This window comes from Ziziphus jujuba, chromosome 3 (genome assembly GCF_031755915.1).
Source record: "Ziziphus jujuba cultivar Dongzao chromosome 3, ASM3175591v1".
Lineage (NCBI taxonomy): Eukaryota > Viridiplantae > Streptophyta > Magnoliopsida > Rosales > Rhamnaceae > Ziziphus > Ziziphus jujuba.
Window position 1 is genome coordinate 30,360,861 of NC_083381.1, and position 24,077 is coordinate 30,384,937.

The window sequence follows — 24,077 nt, forward strand, 5'->3', positions numbered from 1 at the left end:
TCTTATATTGTGTGTTGTAAAAGCATCATATTTCTTTTAGAGTTAATTGCAAATTTTTGAAAAAAATTAACTGCAAACTTTAATTTATATAATTTAACGGTAGTACAACTTTGTTATTGAGAAGAAAAATAAAGGTGGTAAAACTTTTAATCAAATTTAATTTATATTTTATTGACCTTTTTTTATTTGTTTTGTGTCAACTAACATTTTTTTCATCGAGAGTAATGATATTTTGGTGTTAGGAACATATTTTTCTACATAAGATAGGAATATGCTTATTTGTTAAATATTGAAAGTGTTATGTTAATTACTAATTTAAATTGGACAATTAACAGCTTTTAGTACTTGCCAGATCAATAACCAAAGATAGAAACTATATTTTTGAGAAATGAAAACTGCTTTTATTGATTATGTTTGTCTCAATGTCAATTAGTATGCTTTCACCAAAAAAAAAAAAAAAACAAAAAAGAGGGGAACGCATGCTCTGAGAGTACCAGAAATATTTCCTATAGATAGATAGATAACTTTATTATTATTTTTTTCCCTTTTAAGTGAAGGGGATATGATCGAATCAAAATTACAAGCTATAGGTTTCTGTAATTTATTGAGGACCTGTTCCTTCTAAGAAATTTTATACAATAAAATTTTCAATTTTATTGTCTTGTTGAGTAAGAAATTATACAAGAAAAACTACCAAGGAAAAAAAAAAAAAAAAAAAATTATTGATATACCCCATTTACTCAACTCTCAAGAAAAAACTAAAATTACTGATATACCCCATTTACTCAACTCTGAGCCGTCGCGGGGAAACAAGTACAAACCAAAACATCAGGATATCAGAAAACAGGGCAGTGAAAGTTGGGGTCCAAGATGGGGTCCACAAAATGAAAAAGATAATATTAAACTAAAAATTGGGAATAGGAAAATTTGTAGTTCTATAAATTTGATTAATCAGCCAAAAAGAAATTATGAAGAAATGGATTTCTGGGTCTTCGCTTTGTCTCTCTCTCTATATGTATAGAGAGAGAGTGAGTGTCAGTTGCACAAAGTCATCAAAATCGGGCCCTGATCATTCAGATAATTAGGAGAAGAAAACAAACCGAGTCAAAACGCCCATAACACCCCCTTGCCTTTTATCAATCTCTCATCATATCCCTTTTGTTCCAACATTTTTGTGCTTTTAATATCTACCTTTTTTCACTCTCTCTCTCTGGTTTCCTTTGCTAATACTGTAATCTTTCTGGGTATTGTTTTTTATTAGTATGTTTGTTTTCCAAAGGTGTTACTTTTATTTATTATCAGTAAATGTTGTAATCGATATCTGTTTCACTTCAATTGTTGCTCTCTTTCAACGGGTTAGTTCCAGATTGCAGTTTTTTCAATGATAATTATCACATATTACAAATCTTTGTTTCTGCTTGGTTCTTGGTTCTTATTTTATCTGGGCATGGTCCACAAATTACTCGCTCTTTCTCTTGCATTCATATGCAGTAATAAGCATTAAGAAAAAAAAAAAAAATCTGTTTCAAACTCAGCAATTAACCTTTTGATCAGTTATACTTTGTTTGCCTCATCCACATGCAATTTGGACCTTTCTGTTGATGGCTTTAACAGGGAATGTTATAGTCACTAAAAGGTCATGACCAAAAAGGTTACTATGGGTTTCTATATTTAGGCATAACTTATTTGCCTGACAGACCATAATGATATTGTTTTCATCTCCTTTTTTTCTGTTTAATAAGATGAGAATGTAACTGAATTTACCCCCTTCTGGGTCCTTTATATATTTTACAGGCTGTGGTAACATTGGATGTGTTGAGTGAGCAATGGCTTCTTGCAAAGCCCCTCACTGTGTTCGCCTGGTCTATCTCTTTCTTTCCTTTGCTTGTCAATGCTTTGCTATTGGAGTTGATGCAGACAACTCAGATCTGCTTGTGGAAGCTTCTGAAGCATCAGGACGACCAATACCCGATACACTGTTTGGGATATTCTTTGAGGTATAAGTACATTCATTTTCTATATGGTGCTTTCTTCTGTTGGAGCGGGTTTCTGTTTCTTCTGGAATATGTAATGTGTTAGAAATAACGTGCAGTTTCTCTAACCTTCTTGATTGTGATCCATGTGCTTTCTGATTTATCTGTATCAAGTTCACATTAAATGCTGCATATCAATTTAGGCTTGTATTTATACATTCATTTGTACATATAGGCAAAAGCAGAGTTCAATTTCACCCATATCAATAGAGGCAAGGGATCGTTTTCTGTTATTGCTTATTGTTTGTTACATATTTATCCATTTATTCTATTTTCACATTTATTCATCTATTATATTCCTGCTTTTTCATTTATATTTACGTATGGAAGTGTGTGGAATGTTTCTTGATTTATTTGGAACTTATAAGTGCTGTTTGACTTCAATATAAAATGGATTGTCTCTTAAGACTCAACCATTTCAAATTTGTTTAAGATGCTCGTAGATGATTATTGTTGTAGTATTTGTTCTTTGCTATTGTAATTGTTATTTACTGTTTTACTTGTTTTTGATTAGGGAAGATGCTCATTCTTTCAAATCCTTTCAATGCAGGAGATTAACCATGCAGGTGCTGGTGGGTTGTGGGCTGAGCTTGTAAGTAACAGAGGTTAGCTCCAAATTCACTCCCAAGAAAATACAAGTTTTAAACCTCAATGTGTTTATTTTATCCTGCTTTTGTCAATTATAAGTTGGTTATAATGGCCTTGGCTTTAGCAGTAAAAGATTATGAAGGGTTTAGAAATGAGTCTGATTTTCAAGTCAAATGAGGATCCAAGTTTGAACAGGTTGTAGTACATAATGCAGAATTAGCTTATAAGAATTGAATGAATGTTTTATGGGCTTGGTAAGGGGGTCAATATATTTTCTAGGTATATATAAAATTATTTTTAGGCATCCAAGTTATTTATATTCATCTTGATATATTGAAATTGAGTTCCTTAACAACTTCTTTTCCCAGGTTTTGAAGCTGGAGGCCCTAATGCTCCTTCAAACATTGATCCTTGGGCTATTATTGGGGATGTTATTTGAACGTAATAAGATAGCACTCCGTCTGGATGTGCTCTGTGACAGCAAGGGTCCCAATGCCTGCCCAGCTGGAGGTGTTGGTGTTTATAACCCTGGATACTGGGGAATGGTGAGAACCGACTAACACCTATACTAAAATGAATACATATTTTCGCTATATGTACTGTTCTCCTTTCTTTTATTATGTGTTTTTCGAGCTAGGAAAACCATAAATTAAATTCATTTCCATTGTATTTATTTAGCAACGGTTTTTTGTTGTAACTCACTACAACTGGTTGCTGTCTATTCTTTGTGTTTCTTTCTTTCTTTTTCTCCAGAATATTGAACAAGGAAAGACCTAAAACTTGTTCTGTATGTTCGGTCATTAGGATCAATCGACGTTGCTGTGTTGTTGACAGACTCAAGTGGGCAGAAACTGGCAGCTGCCGATATTATGTGAGGCACCATTTTGCATAATCTCCATTTAAAAGATAATTTTTGAAATTTACAGGTCTTTGTTAGAATTATCTTTAAATCCTTGAATAGTTTGAGAGTACCTTCTTTTGCATCTGTAGAGCCTCTGCTTCTGAATTATCAGACTGGAAAAAAGTGGAGATTCCCTTGGTAGCCTTAGGGACTAGTCATAACACGAGATTTCAATTGACAACAACCAGAAAAGGGGTGATATGGTTTGATCAAGTCTCGCTCAGGCCCTTGGACACATATAAGGTACTTTACTTCCTCCTGTTTCATTCATGTGTCCTAGGAGATTGTGTCACCAATATTTAGAAAAGATAACTTGAAGCATTGATTTCCAGCGTTGAACCTTTACTTTTGTAAAATTGTTACTATTACAGGAATAATCAAGTGTAATATTAATATTTTTGAATCTGCTGTTTTGTCATAGGGACATGGTTTCCAAAAACATATCTTCCAAATGCTGGCAGATTTAAAACCTAGATTTCTCAGATTTCCAGGAAAACATGAATTTATTTGTTTTGATACTTGATAATCCTGAACTCAGGTTGGGATTTTTTTTAAACATGTAGCTTTCTTGTGGAATATTTGCAATATACATAAGGATGTTTCCAGGCTTGATATCTTTGCATCAAATTGATGGTTTCATTGTCCTTTTAAATTGAACTGTGGCTATATCATCTTTCTGAAATATATTGTTTTCTACAGAAAGGCAGCTAGGATTTCAGTTATCTGTAGTAGCCAGGATTCAAGTCTAGTGAATGAGACTACAAACCTTAGCAATAGCATAAATGCCCAATACAGTTAAGTCAAGCACTAGGTAATTAGAAAAACCCATGTTGGCAATGAAACCTGATATGCTACTACTTATGATCTCTATCAGTTAGCCTTATCTTCGGTGTAGTTTTGTTGAATTCTCAAAAATTGTGACGTGGCTAACACAGACTTCATGTTGCATTAGGTGGCTATTTTGTTGAAGGTGACTGGCTAAGAGATGCATTTCGTTGGAAAGATATGGTTGGACCATGGGAAGAGAGACCTGGTCATTTCGGTGATGTTTGGTTGTACTGGACTGATGATGCACTTGGTTATATGAGTTTCTCCAGGTGGGTATCTCTTAAACTGCAAGTGTAGGAATAATAAATTTTTCATAACTTGTTAAGATTTACACTACAAGAACATAAGAAGGTGAAGATTTTTTAAAGCACTTCCTTTCTATTTTCTACAGCTGTCGGAAGACCTTGGTGCTTTGCCAGTATGGGTTTTCAATAACGGTATTTCACATTCAATTCATACTTAAATTACATCTATTTTCAATCCTTCTTTTTTTTTTTTCCCTTATTCTCTTTTATTTCCTTAATTTCTCAGGTGTCAGTCACCATGATGAAGTTGATAGTTCTGTTGTTAAGCCCTTTGTCCAGGTATAGTTGCTAGCATTCTGCTTTCTCCTCATCAAACCACTTCTCATAAGCTATCAGTTCTACTCGTGAAGCAGTAGAATTTTTTTAATGATTATCTAATAATTGATATTGTCGATAGAACTCTGATCCTGTATAACCTTACATGCTTAGTTAAATGTGGAAATGATTGTATTTCAAATACTAGTTTAATGGATTGAATATGAATTTGTTGCAAGGGAATCTGTTTGTTCCATCGAACATCAAGTTTTATTTTAGGTGCTATTTAGCTAAACTTAGATACAAATCAGCTGAGAATATGCACCAATGGAATTTTTAGTCTCTTCAGCTGCTATGTGGGGATTGGTTGGGCATAAAGTAGACATACAGCTAGAGCCAGGACAAATTCTTGTAGTAATAAGAGAAAATCTTGAAACCTTGATAAGAGAGCTATATAGAACCTCAGTGTTAATGGGCTTTGTCAGCTCGTGACAAAAATTGTGCATTGAGCTTTTGTAATGTGAAAATGAGAGCTGATGTTGACCATACTTTGTAGAACTGCATGTTTTGTTTATAAATCTTAAATTTTTTTTCCCAGTACTATAATTATTCATTCAGTTTGCTAGCTAATTTTGTACTGATGATTGCAGGAAGCCCTTGATGGTATTGAATTTGCTAGAGGTCCTCCGGATTTGAAGTGGGGTTCTCTCCGTGCTTCTATGGGACACCCAGAACCTTTTGACTTGAGATATGTTGCTATTGGGAATGAGGACTGCAGTACAAAGAACTACCGAGGTTCGCACAACTCTGTTCTTTTTTGTTTGATTCATTTTCTTTCGATGAAAAAGGTGTTGATTTATAGTACAAATTCAGTTTCTCTCATCTTTCAGCTGTCCAGAGGATTTCATTTCAATCTCGGCTTAGAAAGAAACTAGATAATTGCTTAATTTCTAATTACAATATTGCAATACATATTCTTATAATTCCATTGACATGAGATAATATTTTCTGAACTGTCTTGTTTAACCAGGAAACTACCTCAAGTTCTATGCTGCTATAAAACATGACTATCCAGATATCAAAATAATATCAAACTGTGATGGTTCTAATAAACCATTGGATCACCCTGCAGATTTGTATGATTTTCATGTAAATCTCGTAGCATCTGTACTTGTACTACATTTCTATTGATAGTTTTTTTTAGTACCATGTATGAATGTCTGCTTTTTCAACATCGAATGATGGTTGTCTTACTTCATGGTCAGATTTATACAACTGCAAACGACATTTTCTCTAAAAATCATAGGTTTGATAATGTACCACGCAAGGGTCCTAAGGTGATTTCCATGTGCCTGTTTATACATTTTTAGTACTTTCCATTCAAACTGATTTGACTAATCGTCTCAGCTTTGAGCACACTCCAGGCTTTTGTAAGTGAATATGCTGTCAATGACAAAAGAGATGCTGGCCGAGGAAGTTTTCTGGCAGCACTGGCTGAAGCTGGATTTCTTATCGGCCTTGAAAGGAACAGGTGTACCTTAGGTTTTTGAGAATTGACCTTAGTTGCATTACCAACCTCCATATTTGTTCCTTTGATAATAGGGTTTTAGGATCGTGAATTTTTAATTTTTAGCTATAACCTCATTTAAAAAAAAAAAGAAAAAAAGAAAAAACTGTTTTTGTTTCATTAGTAAGAAAGATAGAAATCTGGATGCAATCGTCTTTAACTCATCCAGCCTATATGGAACTCCTAGCTACTGGGTGCTACGTTTCTTCACGGAATCAAGCGGAGCAACACTTCTTAAATCAGTACTTCAAACAAATTTCTCTTCTTCGCTTGTTGCATCTGCAATTTCTTGGAAGAATTCAGAAAATGACAAAGATTACATTAGAATAAAGGTATCATTTTAAAAAATAATAATAGTAAATAATAAAAATTACATTAGACTTTTGAGCTTTTCTTTTATTCTTCATTTTCTAATTTTGTGAGTTGGCAGGTTGTGAACTATGGAAACAACACCCTGAATCTCAAGATTTCTGTGGATGGATTGGAGAACTCCATACAAGCCTCTGGCTCAAACAAGACCGTACTCATTTCTACCAATCTGTTGGAAGAGAACTCTTTCAGTAAATCAGACAAGGTAATTTAGCAGTCATTATCCCTTCATGTTTGTATATTTCCTCAAATTTTGGTACATCTTTTCATATCTCATGCACCCTTTTTTTTCTCCTTAATTGTATATATTTTCAATCTTATTCAAGTTTCTCCGTACTTTTAACTTTATCGAACATGGTCTACAATATGGTTTTGTTAATTTCAATATGGATTTGCATAATATATTACATATTTTACAAAAGAATAACAATTGTTTTTTTAACTGAAACACAACCATGAATGATTTGTGTTGTTCGTCGAATATTGCAGGTGGTGCCGCAGCAAAGTCCGCTTGAAAATGCTGCCGCGGAAATGGATGTTGTGCTGCCTCCACATTCTTTAACTTCATTTGATTTGTTAAAAGGACCAAGTTACATCAGGATTACTGGAGCTTACTCTTTCTCCAGATCATCTATTTAAACAAACTACTGATCAAATATGAAATGGAATAACATATATAAATATATAAATACACATGGAATAACTTTTGTCTTGCTTGGCAAAACTGTTATAGCTTGCTAATGTAACATTTCTTAAGGGGAATCATTACTGGGTTTTCCACTTTGCTGCTTTGTAAAGCTGTATGTAAATTGCTAATTTGGCCTTTATCAGAAAGAATAAAATTGTAGTTCATGATACTGGTGTTTTTGCCTTTAACGAAAAAATAAAAAAAGATACTGGTGTTTTTACCATTGCAAAGCATGTTCAGCAGAGCCCTGGTTGGCCCACATAATGAACTTGATAATTGGTTAGCCCACATAATGTTGAAGTTTTTAGTAGGGTTTTTTTCGAAAAGTAGCCATCCGTAAATGGATTTTTGAAGAATAGCATATATATATATTTTTTTTCAAAAAACTAACCATATTGGGACAAAATACCTTTGATAAAATTGAAAATTACGCAATAGGTTTTTTTTACCCTTTCCTTCTTCCTCTACATAGCCGTTTATGTTTTGTGTAAGGATTTTTCTAACAGGCCACAAACACTCTTTGCATCTCATCTCCTCTCACTCTCATTTTCTTGTATTTTCTCATATCTGAAACTAAACTTAGGTAAAAATTTTATCTTTTTCTTATTAGATGAAACTAAGGAAATATGTGTTTTTTTCTCTTTTTTCTCTTTTTTCTTGTATTTTTTGTTAGTTTTGGAATTTTTAAGCTTTTTATTTAATATGGGTATGCAAGAAATTAATTTATGAGCTGTTATATGTGAGTTTAAAGATATTTAGGTGGCATATGATTTGAAAATGGGAAAAAATTTGTGTAAAACTGAAAAATTGCAAAAAACAGTAAAAATGGAGAAAATTTGGCGAAAAGATGAACTTCTGCTATTTTCCTCCAGTTTGTCAGTTTTCGTAAGTTTTCCGCTAATTTTTGGTCAATTTTCCGCCAGTTTTCCGCTAGTTTTCCACCAGTAGGAAAAAGCTATATTTGGCAGAAAAAAAAACAGAATCAACTTTTTTAATACAGTTAATATGTTTGTTTAGTATTATTCAAATTTTTATATATTTATTGATTTAGTTTAACATTATTCATTTAATTTTGTAGTAAAATGGAAGATGATGATATTGTAATTGCAGTTTTATACAAGGGAACATTGGTACAAAATGATAGTGGTAATTGGGAATATCAAAATGGTAAAAATATAATGGTTTCCATCGGCAAGAGATGCACCAAATCAGAGTTAGAAGATGAGATTTTCAATTCTATTGAGATAGATTGAAATGAGTATTTGCTAAAGCTAAAATGGATCTATGGATGATGTGTAGAAAAGTTGGATCCTACAGAAATACGCTGGGATAGGGATGTGAAATGCTTTCTTCAAAAGTGAGGAATGGAGGCATGACAATGATGCGGCCTCCAATGTATGTTGAGGTGATTTCGAAAGTTAAACATGTATCTAGAAATGTTCATCAAACAGCCTTTACTTCGGATAGTGGGAGTAATCTTCATTCTTTTTCTTGTCCTTCAATTGGTGTTTGTCTACCACAAGTTTCCGATACTGAACCTATTCAGGCTACATCACAGGAAATTATGGTTCAAAAAACTCAATTTAGAGATCACGTTGATGTTCGTGGGATCTGGACATCATTTAACATCCACGAAGGAGTTGATGTTGGAGGTGACTATACTGAACGATTTCCTAACAATGAGAAGTATGAGTAGTTGCATAATATTGATCATGATGAGAATTACAATGCAGCAGGGGATGATGTTGATCATAATGAGAATTACAATGCAGCAGGGGATGATGTTGATCATAATGATGTAGATTTTAATCATGAGTTGCCGGACAGTGATAATGATATGCATCTTGAAATGAACAATGGAGTTGATGATGTTAGGGTTCATCATGCTACAAGTGACCACATATCATCGAGCAACAGAAGTGGTTCTATGGCAATATTTTCGTCAAAGTTCACTGGCTGTGAGAGCATAGTAGTTGGACAATTATTTGGCAACAAACGTGACTTACAGAATAAACTGATTATCTATTGCATGAGAGAAAATAAGGAGTTCAAGGTGACACGGTCAACTACACAACAGTATGAGGTTGTATGCTTGGAAAATACTTGTAAATGGCGACTACGTACAACCACATTTAAAAATGGAGAAATATTTGTTGTGAGAATTTTTGATAATGTACATAGTTGCTCGTTAGATATCGTGCATCGAGAACATAAGCAGGCTAGTAGCTGGGTTATCGGGCAATGTCTCAAATCTAAATATGAAGGTATTGCACGTGTTTACAAACCCAAATAAATTCAACATGATTTTTTGCAGAAATATGGGGTGAATATAAGTTATAACAAAGGATGGAGATGTAAAGACTATGCACTTAACAGTGTTAGGGGATCTCCATAGGAGAATTTTGCTAAGTTGCCTGCCTACTGTTATGAGTTAGTGTCGAAGAACCATGGGACTTTTACACATATCAAAACAGATGATAATAACAATTTTATATGTTTCTTTATGGTGATTAGAGCAAGCATTAGGGGATTTAAATCCCACATAAGACTTGTGTTGGCTGTTGATGCAACTACATTGAAAGAAAAATACAAAGGGTACATGTATATTGCATCAGGCATGGATGGCAATAAGCAAATATATCCTTTGGCTTTCGGCATTGAAGATGGAGAGAACAAGCAAACATATACATGATATTTCCAAAACCTCAAGGATGCTATCGGAGATTTTCCGAATTTGGTGTTTGTGAGTGATAGACACCCCGCTATTGAAAGGACATTACGTAAAGTTTTTCCCAATGCATACCATTCGTTGTGCACGTACCATATAAGCAGAATATTAAAGCAAATGGACATGCGAAAGATGAAACAATAATACAATATTTCATGCTCACAGCTAGTGCATATTTGGTTGAAGATTTTGAGTTTTATATGGGGCAAATTGAGGCAAAAAATAGTAGGGCTGCCCAGTACGTTCGACCATGTGACCCTACAAGGTGGGCACGTTCTCTTTCTCCATGTAGAAGGTACACTATCATGACCACAAATATTACAGAAAGCTTGAATGGTATTTTGCTAAATGCTAAAGATATGCCAATAGTAGCATTAATTGAGCACATACAGGATTTACTGCAAAGGTGGTTTTATGAGCGACGTATTGCAGATGCAAAATTGACGAAGCCTGTGACTGACCATATGGAAGAGCAACTAAAACTACGAAATTTGGAGTCCATCGGACTACGTGTGAAAGCCATCAGTATGCATGAATTTCTTGTGGAAGGTGGGAGTTTGAAGGGTATAGTTAATCTCCAATAAAAAACATGCTCATGCAAAGTCTTCGATCTTGATCAATATCCTTGTGATCATTGTATTGCCGCTTGCAGAGACTGCAAAATTGCTCCTTATGGCATGTGTTCTCATTACTACACCGCGGATACATATCATGTAGCTTATGCTGAGTCCATTTACCCTGTGTTAGATAAAAAATAGTGGCATGCTCCGGATGACGTGGTAAGTCGTATTGTTCTTCCACCAAGATGGACATGTAGGCAAGCCAAAAAGCCGAGGATGCAACGCATACCATCTGAAGGTGAAGATGTCATTGAATGTAGATGTAGCCGATGCGGTGGTGTTGGACATTATAGGCAGAGATGTACGAATCCATTGTCTTATGCTTCGAATTAGAAAGTTTTAATTAAGTGTTATGGTTTAATATGTTTTGATAATTATTTCATATCTTGGATATTATATTTTCTACTCCATGGTGGAAGATTTATTAGCAATCTTTTTTTTTTTTTGAATTTCATCTCAAATGAAAAGAGGCTTTCTGGAGTTTGATTCTAAATCTTTAGTTTACATCTCATTTTATGAAATGTCCAAATGATTTTGAAAAAAAAAAACAAATATATATCATTTTTTTCTTTAAAATGGTTATTAATTTTAAATGTCAATACATTTTTTGTTAAATCCATCTTCATCTTATATAATATTTGTCTGCATTATCAATTTTTTTACCCCGCTATTAACTTAAATAACCTATTAGAAATTGATTTTTGAAGTGGAGGAAATTAGTTTCTGATAGGAGTAAAAATTATTCAACGATTTCCGCTTGGAGGAAATTTTTTCCAACAAGAGGAAAACGATTTTCGCTTGGAGGAAAAATTTTCCGCCTGGGGGAAAATTATCCAGAGTCTTTAATTGATCTCCATATGGGATTTTTGACTGGAGGAAAAATTTTCCTCCAGGAGGAAAAGTTTTCCGCCTAGAGAAAATATTTTCCAACAAGCGGAAAATTTTTTAGAATTTGCAATTGAGCTCGTAAGACGTTTGTGCATAATGGAATTCTAATAAATAAACATGGCACATTTTCTATAAGGTCAATTAGTTATCCTTACATCAATAACATATCGTTATCTTTGTTAAATGAACATTATAAGCCACCATTATCTTTACAATTAAAAGTCTAATATAATAAAGAATATGCATCTATAAACATGACAAAAGGACAGAAAAATGCATCACCACCCAACTCATATGCTTGGTTCTTTGTTGTAAGCCTCATATGTATACTTCCTCCTAAAGAACTCCATGTCATCTTGTCTGAATATCATTGGTAATCTAGGATGTAAAAACTTAATGGTCTTGAGTGTAAATATGCCACAGTCACCACTACAAGAAAACAATTATTATAACATATATTAGTATTATTAGAATCATATTCAATAGTTAATATTTATTCAACAAACATGTACGTATTACGGGGCTTTACCCGTTACTTTGCTGAGGGGAATTTTGTGCCAATTCACATGTAAACTCATCAATGGAGTCTACAAGATCCGTCCGCTACTCATAAAAGGATGCAGACCGCAGTAAATAAGGTAACATAATGCATAATTTCTGGAAATAAATTTCTCCCCTGTTTTGGTTGCCAGCCTTATCTGAGTCATATACAGTTATACGATGCTCTTTCAAGTCCACGTGCCCTACCAGCCAATTTATGTTGCACTTGTTTAGTGGATTCAACAACTGTTAATACATTACAGGATTTCAGTTAGCACAACAAATAAAGGAAGGCACATGAATAAATGAATAGTTAACATTATACAATTTGGACATGTATGTTGTACATGATTTACGCATTTCCATGGCTTCGACTCCTTCATTCGAATCCCTAATACATATTCTTGCATTGCATATGAGAATTGGAATTTAGATGGATTGGCGAGGAACTTTCCATAACACTGTTCAATGTATACCTACAATAAAATAAATTATTAGTTACCCAAAATCACAATAGCCACATATAGGACACCTGGCCTCTAATACGTCTTTACTTACCCAAAATCCTCCATCTATCACCTCAAAACTATGATAAAAAATATCAGGGAATCGATTGGCACGTACACGAAATAAGTAAGGCAGAACTTCCATATGCTGCATTGAAAGACGAGTTAATTTTAAATTACATCCATGCAGTTGAACAACTATCTATGGAATTTATCAAATTATAAAACAAAAATCTTGATCGAAAAATACTTACATTGTGATTCAGCCACTTCTCACTGGTTATAAGCAATTGGAAAAAGTCTTTACCCGCAGACAAAATGTCCACATCAACCTTTGCTGCCCAACTGGACTTTATAAATTGGTCAAAAATTTTTACAAGTCGCGTGTGTACTAGTTTGTATGGGTTGAACTTCAAAGTAGAAGACGCACCGGGTAAAGTGCATTGTAGTTTTTTTTCCGCAAGCCTTCAACACTATAAGAAGTTGTAATAGCTGCTGCTGCCTTTCTATCCCGCCTCCCAATATTTATACTTTGCTTAGCAGCTGCTACTTTTCTTGCACGTCTCCCGGCTGGAAACTTTGATGAAGACACTTTCTCAATAATCGTAACACTTGGTCCTGCATCATTTACAACGGATGGACGTGACTGTCTATCAATGGGGGTTGCATCGGGACCAAAGTCTTCTTTATTTTCATCCTCTTCCATGTCCGCTTCCATCCCATCTCCCAATCCGTCAGCACCAACTCCCACTCCTTGGTGCTTCATTTACTTATCAAGCTTGGTCTCCAAACTTGCAAACTCTCAAAGCATGGTGATTCTTAAATCCTTAACGTTTTGCCGTACATTAGCCACTTCACTTTCAAGGATAGTTAATCTCTCTCTCTCAAAGGTACCTAAAAGAAACAATAATGATTAGTACTTGTAATAATAAAAAAGATAAACATTCATACAATTTATTCAAGTATCATCATGGGATGGAGTCATTGGAGGTTGGGATGGAGTCGATGGTTTAACACGAACATAAGCAGCAACTCCTGCAGTCGATGATGAAGGCTGGTCCGTCGGCTTATCTCCCATTCGCCGCCTCCCTCCTTTACCCTTACTTTCCATAGACGCCTGTTTTCATTTCTTACTTCTTCCACTACTTGTAAGTGGAACACCTTCATCTTTTTCACCATGACTTCCCTGTGATGGCTTGTCTCGGATAGCAGGTGCAACACTGTATGGAGTAGTGTCATGATGTACATCCCATGCAATTTTGTAAATATATGCACGCTCAAATTCAGTTGCATTCATTAAGCCATGAATGGGATACTGCAAAAGATAAAAGGTATTATCATCAAGTGATTATTAAGTAATACTAATATTACTACAAATGCTGCAAAAGTCTATAAATAATATTACTATGTTGGAATGTATATTTGTATATCTATTTGTACATATAAGTGGAAGAACTCATATACTTACATCACGATGATCGAAGAGTTCAGTGGCCTTCTCAAATCTTGGCACTTATGAAATATGCCAATTAAGAATTCGAGGGAATGCCATGTCTGACAACTTCTTTCCAAATGCTTGACCTAACAAAGGAATTGTCTCAAAACCCCAAATTTGCCAAACAATTAATTAGTAATGAAGAAGTAAAGAAATACACACCATAAATACAAGTGTAACAAACTTTAAATAATAGTATAATAAACTTACCATGAAAGCCAAAGGAAAACCCACAAAGACTATAACTCTTTGACTTGTTCAAAGCCATGGACTATCTATGCTCAAAAGCACTCTTCAACGATCTAATGGTGGTGGTATATGATAAAGTATCCCATGGATAGTTATTGAAGTACTCTAAATCGTCTATCATCTCCAAGTGATTATGGGGTGCGGTGGCTATGCTTTCTTTTCCTAGAAGAACCGTCTCTAGGAAATATAATAAAGCCAACTTCAATCTATCATCATCGGCTTCATCATCGTCTTGACACTGTGCAGTCATGAAAGCTTCGGTTATCTCCGAGTTAATGACCTTTCGTTTTCCGCCAAAATACGTATCACTAATACAAGTAGAGATGTTAACTCGCCTATTGGGTTCGTAACCAAATCGTAGACCTGTAATTATGGTGAAGTTTCTCTGCGTAAATATAGCATCACGCCCTCCAAAATTGAATACCATAGGATCCTTGTCGTCGCAAACACATTGCCTATATAACATGCTGTTGACGATGTGGCCACTAAATTGTATCTCGTTGGCCTTCAAAAAGTGGCCAAAACAGCTATCCTCGAACTTTTTTATTTGGGCTGGAGTAAGCTTGAACTTAATATCCAACACGGCTTTCCAGAAGTTCGATCTACAATTAACCTTTGCCCTCAATGTCTCCGAGTCTCAAAACCTTCGTTGGTAATCTGAATCCATTTATCTCAAAGATTATAAAACAAAGCTTAACATATGAAGGAAACGTTTTTTCTGACACGAGGAAAGCTTGGAGGAAAATTTTTCCACCTGGAGGAAAATTTTTTTCTGCTTGGAGGAAATTTTTTTCGCCAAGCAGAAAATTTTCTAGAACCTAAAAGACATTCACCTAATGGGATTTGTGCAAAAATATAATGAAAATGGCTAAAGAATCTTTTCGAACCAGCGCATATGTGGATTTAAAAGCTACAATATCTTCTATATATTAGTGTACATTATACATTAGGAAACAAACCAACCATGGGCATGTGACATTGCTTCCTAAGGATAACCAATAGTTCTAACACATATATTATGGTTTCACATTCAAACCTCCCATTAAATTCAAACAAAAACACAACTTCATAATAGTTTTAATTTCACATTTCACATTCTAACCATGCAGCACAAACATTTCCGTCACACCAGATAACATAATATTATAAGCATAGCTCATAATGACAAAGGTTCAAAATTGAGCAATTTATAAAGAGATGACTTATCATCTCTAAAATGACATCATGGAAATTATTAACAATTCTGAAAAACCATTCAATACAGCACAAATAAAGTTCTCAGATTAGTTTGTTACATTAAAGCAAAATTAGTTTACAACATTTTTCTGTTTTGTTCAGAGAAGCAACTTACATTAATGGGAGGCAAACTTCCACCAATGCTTCTCTATCTATTTATATATATCTCTCTCTCTCTCTCTCTCTCTCTCTCTTTCTCTATCTCTGTAAGTGTGTGTGTAATTTTCTCAGCAAACACTTGTAACTTTAACGATAGCAACTTTTATGCTTCAATTTTCTACTCATTCCATCATTTGCTCCTTCAATGCTGAAAAATGTAGAAAATCAATATTAGTAAGGATCCCAACAAATCTTTCCTTCGACAACTACTAAAGATGAAAGGGAAATTCTAGCACCTGAAGACAAATTACAACAACCTCTATATAAGATCAACAGGGGTAGAAAAATAAATGTAATACACAATTCATACATATTTCCAGTTGAAAAAATGCATATGTGAAAATGAAATCCAACAAGTTATATGTTTTTCAACGTATGCTCAATGACAAGCAATCCCAGAAAAGTAGAGAAGGAAATGTGTAGGCTAGACCCCAGAGGTATTAACCACAACAATGAGAAGTAATTTCAATGATATAATACACCTACAATTCACGAATTGAATTAGAACAGGTTACTAATTCAGAAAAACCAATTAGAATTACAGGATCAACAATCCCATATGCAAACAGTTTTCTAAGAGCAAAAACCATATTTGCAACTTATGTAACCTCTTTTTTCTATACATATATTTTTAAACTACATCTGAATCTAAGCCACAGAAACATAAAGAGGTTAATTTCTAAACGACATCCTGTTTGCACAGCCTCTTAAGTTTATAAAAGACATGCATATTATAATTGCAGGTACACAGCAAGAGGCTATTCAAAAAATTAGTAAACAACTAGATCTTCCTTGCATTGTTAAACCCGAAAGTTTACATGCTTAAGCAAGCAGAAATAATTTTCTATAAGATACTCTTATGGTGATTTATCTTCTCATTCTCAAGAAAATATCTCATTAATAGCTACAGATGTTTGCTTTGTCTCCCACAAAAATCAAGAAAAGGTTTCTTGGAACTAGAAATAAAGAAATCCATGGACCAAGAATAATATTATGCATATCAAGCTTTTAAAATCAAGTTATGGTATCTGCTAAGGGCTTGTAGAGAGTAAAAGAATGATGTTTTCACCTATATGCTTCAACTATAAATGATGAGTTGCACATCTAAAAACTTATTCAGGTATTTGGAGAAGAACATGTCAAATGCCTATAGAACAGCCTAACCATTTCAATTTCACACTACTTCCTAGATATATATGTGTAGCACTGATGAATTCCCTTTCTCAAATGATCACCATGTGGGCTAGACTAGAGAGAGTAATTGGCACCAACTTACATAATAAAATGAAATAGTCAACATCAAATATTTAGGCATGTCATCCAAAACAAAATGCCCTCAGAACCATATCAAACACAAACACAACCACTCTCATCGTCGTCTTCATCACCTCCACACCCACCACCACCTTCACCACCACCTTCACCACCACCACCACTAATGCCGATGTTGGAGATCTCCTTATCAGACATAGACATCAACGTCTATTTATCTATTATATGTAGAAAACTTTTTTCCTTATCAAACTTGTAAAACCCAAAAAAAAAAAAAATCAACAAAAAAAAAAAACCACTTTTTTGGTACATAATGTATAAAAATGAAGAGGGAATAATAAGGAAAACAAAAACCCAGCTGAGAAGCGGAATCAAATTGAAAGTTTTTACAGGGAATAGGTGGAGATGTTAAAGTGAAGGTAAAAAAAAAAAATAATAATAAGAGAGCGAAACTAACCTTTGAAGAAGTTGGACTGTACAGCATAAACAACGGGAAAGGAGGAAGATTTTTGGGTCTTGAGCTTCCTAGTTTGGACTTGTGAAAGCAGAGGTTGCTTCTTCAACCTTAATAACAAATAGGAAGAAAAGAACTGTGAGTAGAGTCAAATGGTGTGTTTCGAAAGGGAAAGGCTAAAAGAAAAAGGGAGCGAAACTAACTTTTGAAGAAGTTGGACTGTGCAGCATCAACAATGGAAAAGGAGGCAGATTTTTGGGTCCTCAGCTTCATAGTTTGGATTTGTGAAAGTAGAGGTTGCTTCTTCAACCTCAATAATGGATAGGAGGAAAGGAATTGTGAGTAGGGTCAAATGGTCTATTTCAAAAGGGAAAGGAAAGCCCTAGCTGTGTTTGAATGATGTGTTTCGAACGGGAAAGGTAAAGCCCTAGTATGTTCGAAGGCCTTGCTGTGTTTCAAAAAAAAAAAGAGAAAGAGAAAGTAGAGAAAATAAGTGTTTTGGCAGGGAGAAAAGATTAAAAAAAAAATAGTAATAAAGGATATTTTAGTCCAGATGTTCTAAAAGGTGGCTATTTTTTTTTTTTTAAAAAAAAAATTGCTATTCTTCAAAAAACTATTTATGGGATGGCTATTTTTCGAAAAAATCTTTTTTAGTATCCAAAATTTATTTTTTAAAAAAAAAGGCAGAAAAAAAATTATGACAATGATAGATAGTTTTAAATAAGAAAGGGTTGACTTTTATGATAGGAATAGTATGGCAAATTTATTAGGCAGGCATGATGATATTGGCATCATTTGATAGACATATATGTATATATGATTTAAGTGATTATCATTAAATACTTTAAAAATATATACTCCAAAAAAATCAATGAGCCGTTGGCATAATTTTAGAGGACACTGTATAAGCCTTTTGATGCGAATCGAATTCTTTAGATTTGTTAAATATAACAAATGTATCAAACTGCTTATGGAGGCCTTGATTTTATTTATTTTTTGTGGGAAGAGTGAAGAACTTAAAATAAAAGAAAAATAGAGAACATTATTTTTGAAATAAAATGTCTGCATCAAAATTAAAAAAAAAAAATAAATAAGAAGAAGAGGAAAGGGGTCTTTTTTTTAACAGAATTTTATCGCATATGACTTGATAAATTTTGAAGAAAAATGTATGATGTCAATGATTTCCACCGATTTTAATTCGGGTTTGAATTTAATTAAATAATAATTCAGTGACAACTATACATAAAAAAAAAAAAAAAAAACTAACTGAGAAAACTAATAACTCATTCTACTATTTTATCTGAACCACTGCCAAAAATATATATATATATATATAAATGTAATATATATTATTAAAATAATTAAAATTAAAATGAAGCTTATAAAGTATTCTGTAGAATGCAAACAGCAATTTTTTAAGATTATTTATTTATTTTTCTTTTGGTTTTTAATATAATTTGAGTTTGTTGGGATGTGATAGTAAACAAGGTTCAAAATATCGATATCGATAGAAATATCAACAGTTTAAAATATAAAAATATCAAAAAAATATCGAATATCGATAAAAAATTATAAAATATGATAGAAATTTATTTTAAAAAATTAAAAATTTTTATTAGAACTTTAGAATTAATTTATTTAATCCATCAATTATTAAATTGATTATAAAACTTGCTAAAATATTGAATGAGTATTATATTCTTTTTGGTGAATTTATTTATAATAAGTATTAATGACCATAAATAAATTATTATTAATAAAAATATTATCAAAAATACATATATGATAAAATTATTTATTAACTAAAATATACAAAACGATTATTACAATTACATTATAATTCATAAATATCATCTTAATACCACATAGAACTTCTGGGTGGTTGAAAATCATCAGTTTTTTTTCTCATTTTGATTTTAAAATGTAGAATGTGAGAAGTAGCTATGAAAATGTATTTCCTTGATAATTTTTTTATATAATTATTAATATGCTAACCATATGGATCCTGCATTATTAGTTGACTATATGAGTAATTATCACTTTCTGATGGTTGAGTTTGAAATGGTATCCATGAGTTACTATTTGATGATATTTTATAAATATCCATTAAACAAGGGTTATGAAAATGATTTCCAACTAATATTGATCCAAAATTCATAGAAATCGAATCCTCTTATTATTGTGATATCTCCATGTATATGCTTCATCATCTATTTATCCACATTTGTAAAATAGATATTCCCGACAATAAGATTTTCAAGATTCAAAAATATAATCCACAATCTTGGTATTTTTATTTTATCGATATTCAATAAGTAAAACTTGTTAATATTATTCAATTCAATTTATTCTACGTTGCTTATATCACTAAATATTTAAAAAATAATTAAAGGGTAAAAAATTATCAATGAAGTTAAATTTTTTTATTAAATATCAATAATATTTATGAATTTTTTTGAAAAAAATTTACGGATATTTTTGAAATTTTAATGGAAATTTCCATGAAAATTATACATTTTTTTAACCAAATTGTTAAGGATTTGATGTGAATTTTTTTACTAAAATATATATGAATATTTTGGTCATATTTTAGAAATTTTAATGAATATTATAAAAAGTTTATCCATTTCTATTTAGAATCTAATTTTTATTTTGATATTTTAAAAAAAAAAATTTCGAAAAAAATTTCAAATCTTTTAGACCATGATAGCAAATTCAAATAATGGTGACCTTATTGCAGCAGTAGCAGCAGTATCAACAACAACAACAACAACAACGACAACAACGACGATGACGACGGTGACCCACAAAATTAATTTCATTAAAAATCTATCTCCATAATTTTATTTTATTTTATCTTATTTATTTAATTTTGTTTTTTGAAAGGCTATCTGCATATCTCAATTGTAGAATTTTTTTATTTTTTATTTAAAAAAAAATAGCGATATATTTTTTTATCATATATAATAATTTTTTTCTATTATTTCAAATTTATTACTTCTAAACTCTAGACATGAATGCTTGATAATTGATCTAACCTGATTTGATGCAAACCAATCAACTAACTTTGCCATGGAGTTTTTTGCTACTTTTATGTGTATATTTTCCTATTATTTAAAATTTTATTATTTATTATAATTATTAATAATTATTGAGCAATACTACAAATATTAAATTTTGATAATTAATTATATAGTAATTTTTTAATAATATTAAATTGATATTGTTTTATATATATATAAATAAAATATTTAAAAATTATCAAATAATAAATATTAAAATTTTGATAAAAAAATATTTAATCAATCTATATTTATTCATAATTATTTTTCCATATGCTATTAATAGGTAAAAATTAATTTATATATTTAGTTTTTATTCTCAATATTTGAATCTAATATGTAAAGTGACATTATCTGTTTCAGTGAGACGGGTCCACTGAGTCAGAGTGGTCAAACCCTGTTATGGGTAATTCACCAAAAAAGGGGAACCAAAAAAAAAAAAAAAAAAAAAAAAGACTGTTTTTGGTCTTATTTTTGTTACAGCTCCCAGTCTCTTTTATTTATTTATTTATTTTTGGATAAATAATAGTCCCAACTCTTTTTCATGGTTTCTAAAGGCAAATTTCATGATTTGAACCCATTTAAATTTGCCTAAATTTGCCTGTGCGAGCAAGACGGCTACGGCACTTGAACTTAACCTTTTAAGATCATATCCTTTTTCACTTGGACAAAATATCGGGGTTAAGAAAGTTCATGTATAATATATGTACGATTGATGATAAATAATTTCATTATATAAAAAAAATAAAAATTAAGTTTCCTAAATCAATCATATCAAAAACTTGGAATTCGTACCGGCTTATGTGGTAATTTATTTATTTTTGCGATTTTTTTCTTTTTTTTTTTTGGACCAACCAAACTTAACCCACTGTGTATTTTCAACAGTAGAAAACAATTAATGCCTCGTCTGTGCAACCGGGATCACAAGGTGTAACACCTTCTAAGGCTACCTTGATTATGTCACTTCATTCGTTTTCTTTTTTTCGTGTCGGTGATCATTTTATTTAATGGGTGGTGGAAATTACGGGAATAGGAAGAGGATGTCTGAGAACAGAGAAGCTCTCCTGAAGCAGGAGGAGAGGTTTTACCATGATGAAAGTTGCCCAGGTTGTAACACTGATAAGCTCAAGGAATCTAATCCTGGTCTACCTTTGAAGCACTTGTTCTATGTTTTTGTTATTGTGCTCCATCCACACCAATTTGTTCTTATCTCTCTTCCTTTGTCTTTTTTATTTTATTTTATTTTTTTATTGGCACATCCATAAGTTGTGCTTTGTGGGTATTGATATTGATGTATCATATTCGTCAGAAAACTGGAAAAAGGGGTTTATCATGGAAAATTCCAAATTGTCAAATAGCTATAAAGCTTATATTCTTACACCCCGACAAACAAACAAAATAAAATTGTTAAAAAAATCAATGAAATTATTTCCAATAGTGTTTATGAATAGACATTTTTTCAATGGAAAATGCTAAATAGTAGACACTATCTCAACAGTAATAAAAGTTGGACATGCTCTCAGTTTAACTGATGGATTCAGCTTACGAAGTAAAAATCTTCTGTTACTGTCATAGTCTGTTATGGTTTTTTAAAAACTTCAAAAATGCAAGGTAATGCAATTCAAAGTATGTTGAGCTTCATGGTTATGTGTTTCTGAGCTTTTCAAAAGAAATCATTAATTTTTATATGGCCCTTTTCATTTTAAAATTCTTTTATGGTTTTCCCTGATATCTGTCATTTATTTTAACTTCAAAAATTTCAGACTTGGTGTGCCTCCTTTGTGGTTCATATGTATGCAGCTTTGCCAATTTCAGTGCTTTTTCCTTTCCTATATTTCATGGTAAGTATACTACTTGGTTAAACTTCTATATATTCTATGGCTGATATTATCCAAAGCCAATCGCAAAAATAGTTTCTGTTCGTTTATTATTTAATTACTATTCTGAATAACATGAAGTTTCAGAATAGTATAATTTTCAATTTAACCACAAAAAAAAAAAAATAATAATAATAAAAAAAATGCTGACGATCTTAGTTGAATATTGAAGGTTCAAGAAGAAGGTTAACAATCATAGCGCATTCACACAAATTGACTATGAAGTGGGCATTGTATTAGGATTACTAGGAATCACGTTAATGGTTTAACTTGTGTATGTCCAACTCCTATAATTTAACAGACTTTAATGTGTATTTATGTGGAGAGTATTTTGGGATGTAGAAACTTGTTTAAAGGCTTGTGGTAGTTGAATAAGCAGCTAAAGGTGTCCTAGCTTAGGATCTGACCGATAAAAGTTGTGTTGCCTTCACTTTTCTTACATGCACTAAAAAATAAAATCTGATAAAATTAACTTGGAAACTTGCAAGTAGTGTTACTGTGCTACATCACCCATGATATTGACCAAAGAATAGCGTTTATTTCCAATTTTCTTTTCTAAATACATTTAGAAAATCCAACGTTAGTGTTTATAATTTCTCAACCAAGTGCTAAATTTAAGTGGGTCCTTTTGAATTCCAATTGATTATAGTTTAAATGCTATAGTAGATGGCTTTGATCAATTTCATTTGTTATTAAAATCTTTATGGATGTTATTGATGTGGAGTTGGTGCATTATAAATTTCTGCAGATAGAGGATTTCCAAATAGCAAAAAGGGAGGAGGATATTGGTTTCTATGCTGGTTTTGTGGGTGAGATTGTGGTTCAAACATAACCTATGATGTTTGACTTTTTAATTTAAAGTTCCATTAATGGTTTTACTCCTTGCAATATCTTTCTTGAAGGCTCTGCATGTATGTTGGGCGAGCTTTAACTTCTGTAATCTGGGGGATAATAGCTGATCGATATGGTCGAAGACCTGTCATGATATTTGGCAGTGTTAGTAAAGCTGATTTTCCCATGTTTCAATGTCACCCATTGATCAAGTTTTCACTAGTTAAAGGACAAGTTGCTCATTGATCATGTGCATCCAAATATCCATCTCCTTTTTTTTGACGATAATGACTATAAGTTTCAGGGCTATTTTCAACACACTTTTTGGATTCAGTAGAAGCTTTTGGATGGCAGTCTCTACGAAGTTTCTCCGTGGAAGTTTGTGTGGCATACTTTGACCAATTCGGGTACACCTTATATTATATATCTGATGCAAAGTTAAAATTTAAAGTTTGTGTTTGTGATTATGCTTTGGTTTTTGTTTTAAAATTGCAAGGTATGAATAACTCAATTCCATGATACATTAACACCACAAGTTTCCATGACATCCTTAGCTAGTAAAACAAGTTAAATAGGTATTGTTATGGGTCTCCATAGCATGGGATTTATCTGCAATCTTGAAAGTG

The 24,077-nt window shown here is 32.5% G+C and overlaps 1 long non-coding RNA gene and 1 pseudogene across 1 annotated transcript; both read left to right on the plus strand.

Moving 5' to 3' along the window:
• Positions 1 to 948: 948 nt before the first annotated feature.
• On the plus strand, positions 949 to 7,701 carry LOC107423482 (alpha-L-arabinofuranosidase 1-like; annotated as a pseudogene).
• Positions 7,702 to 22,452: 14,751 nt separating this feature from the next.
• LOC112488837 (uncharacterized) lies at positions 22,453 to 23,852 on the plus strand. The gene is made up of 3 exons (XR_007242202.2): positions 22,453 to 22,584; positions 23,369 to 23,429; positions 23,523 to 23,852. It is a non-coding gene; the product is annotated as an uncharacterized LOC112488837 (long non-coding RNA).
• The last annotated feature ends 225 nt before the right edge of the window (positions 23,853 to 24,077 follow it).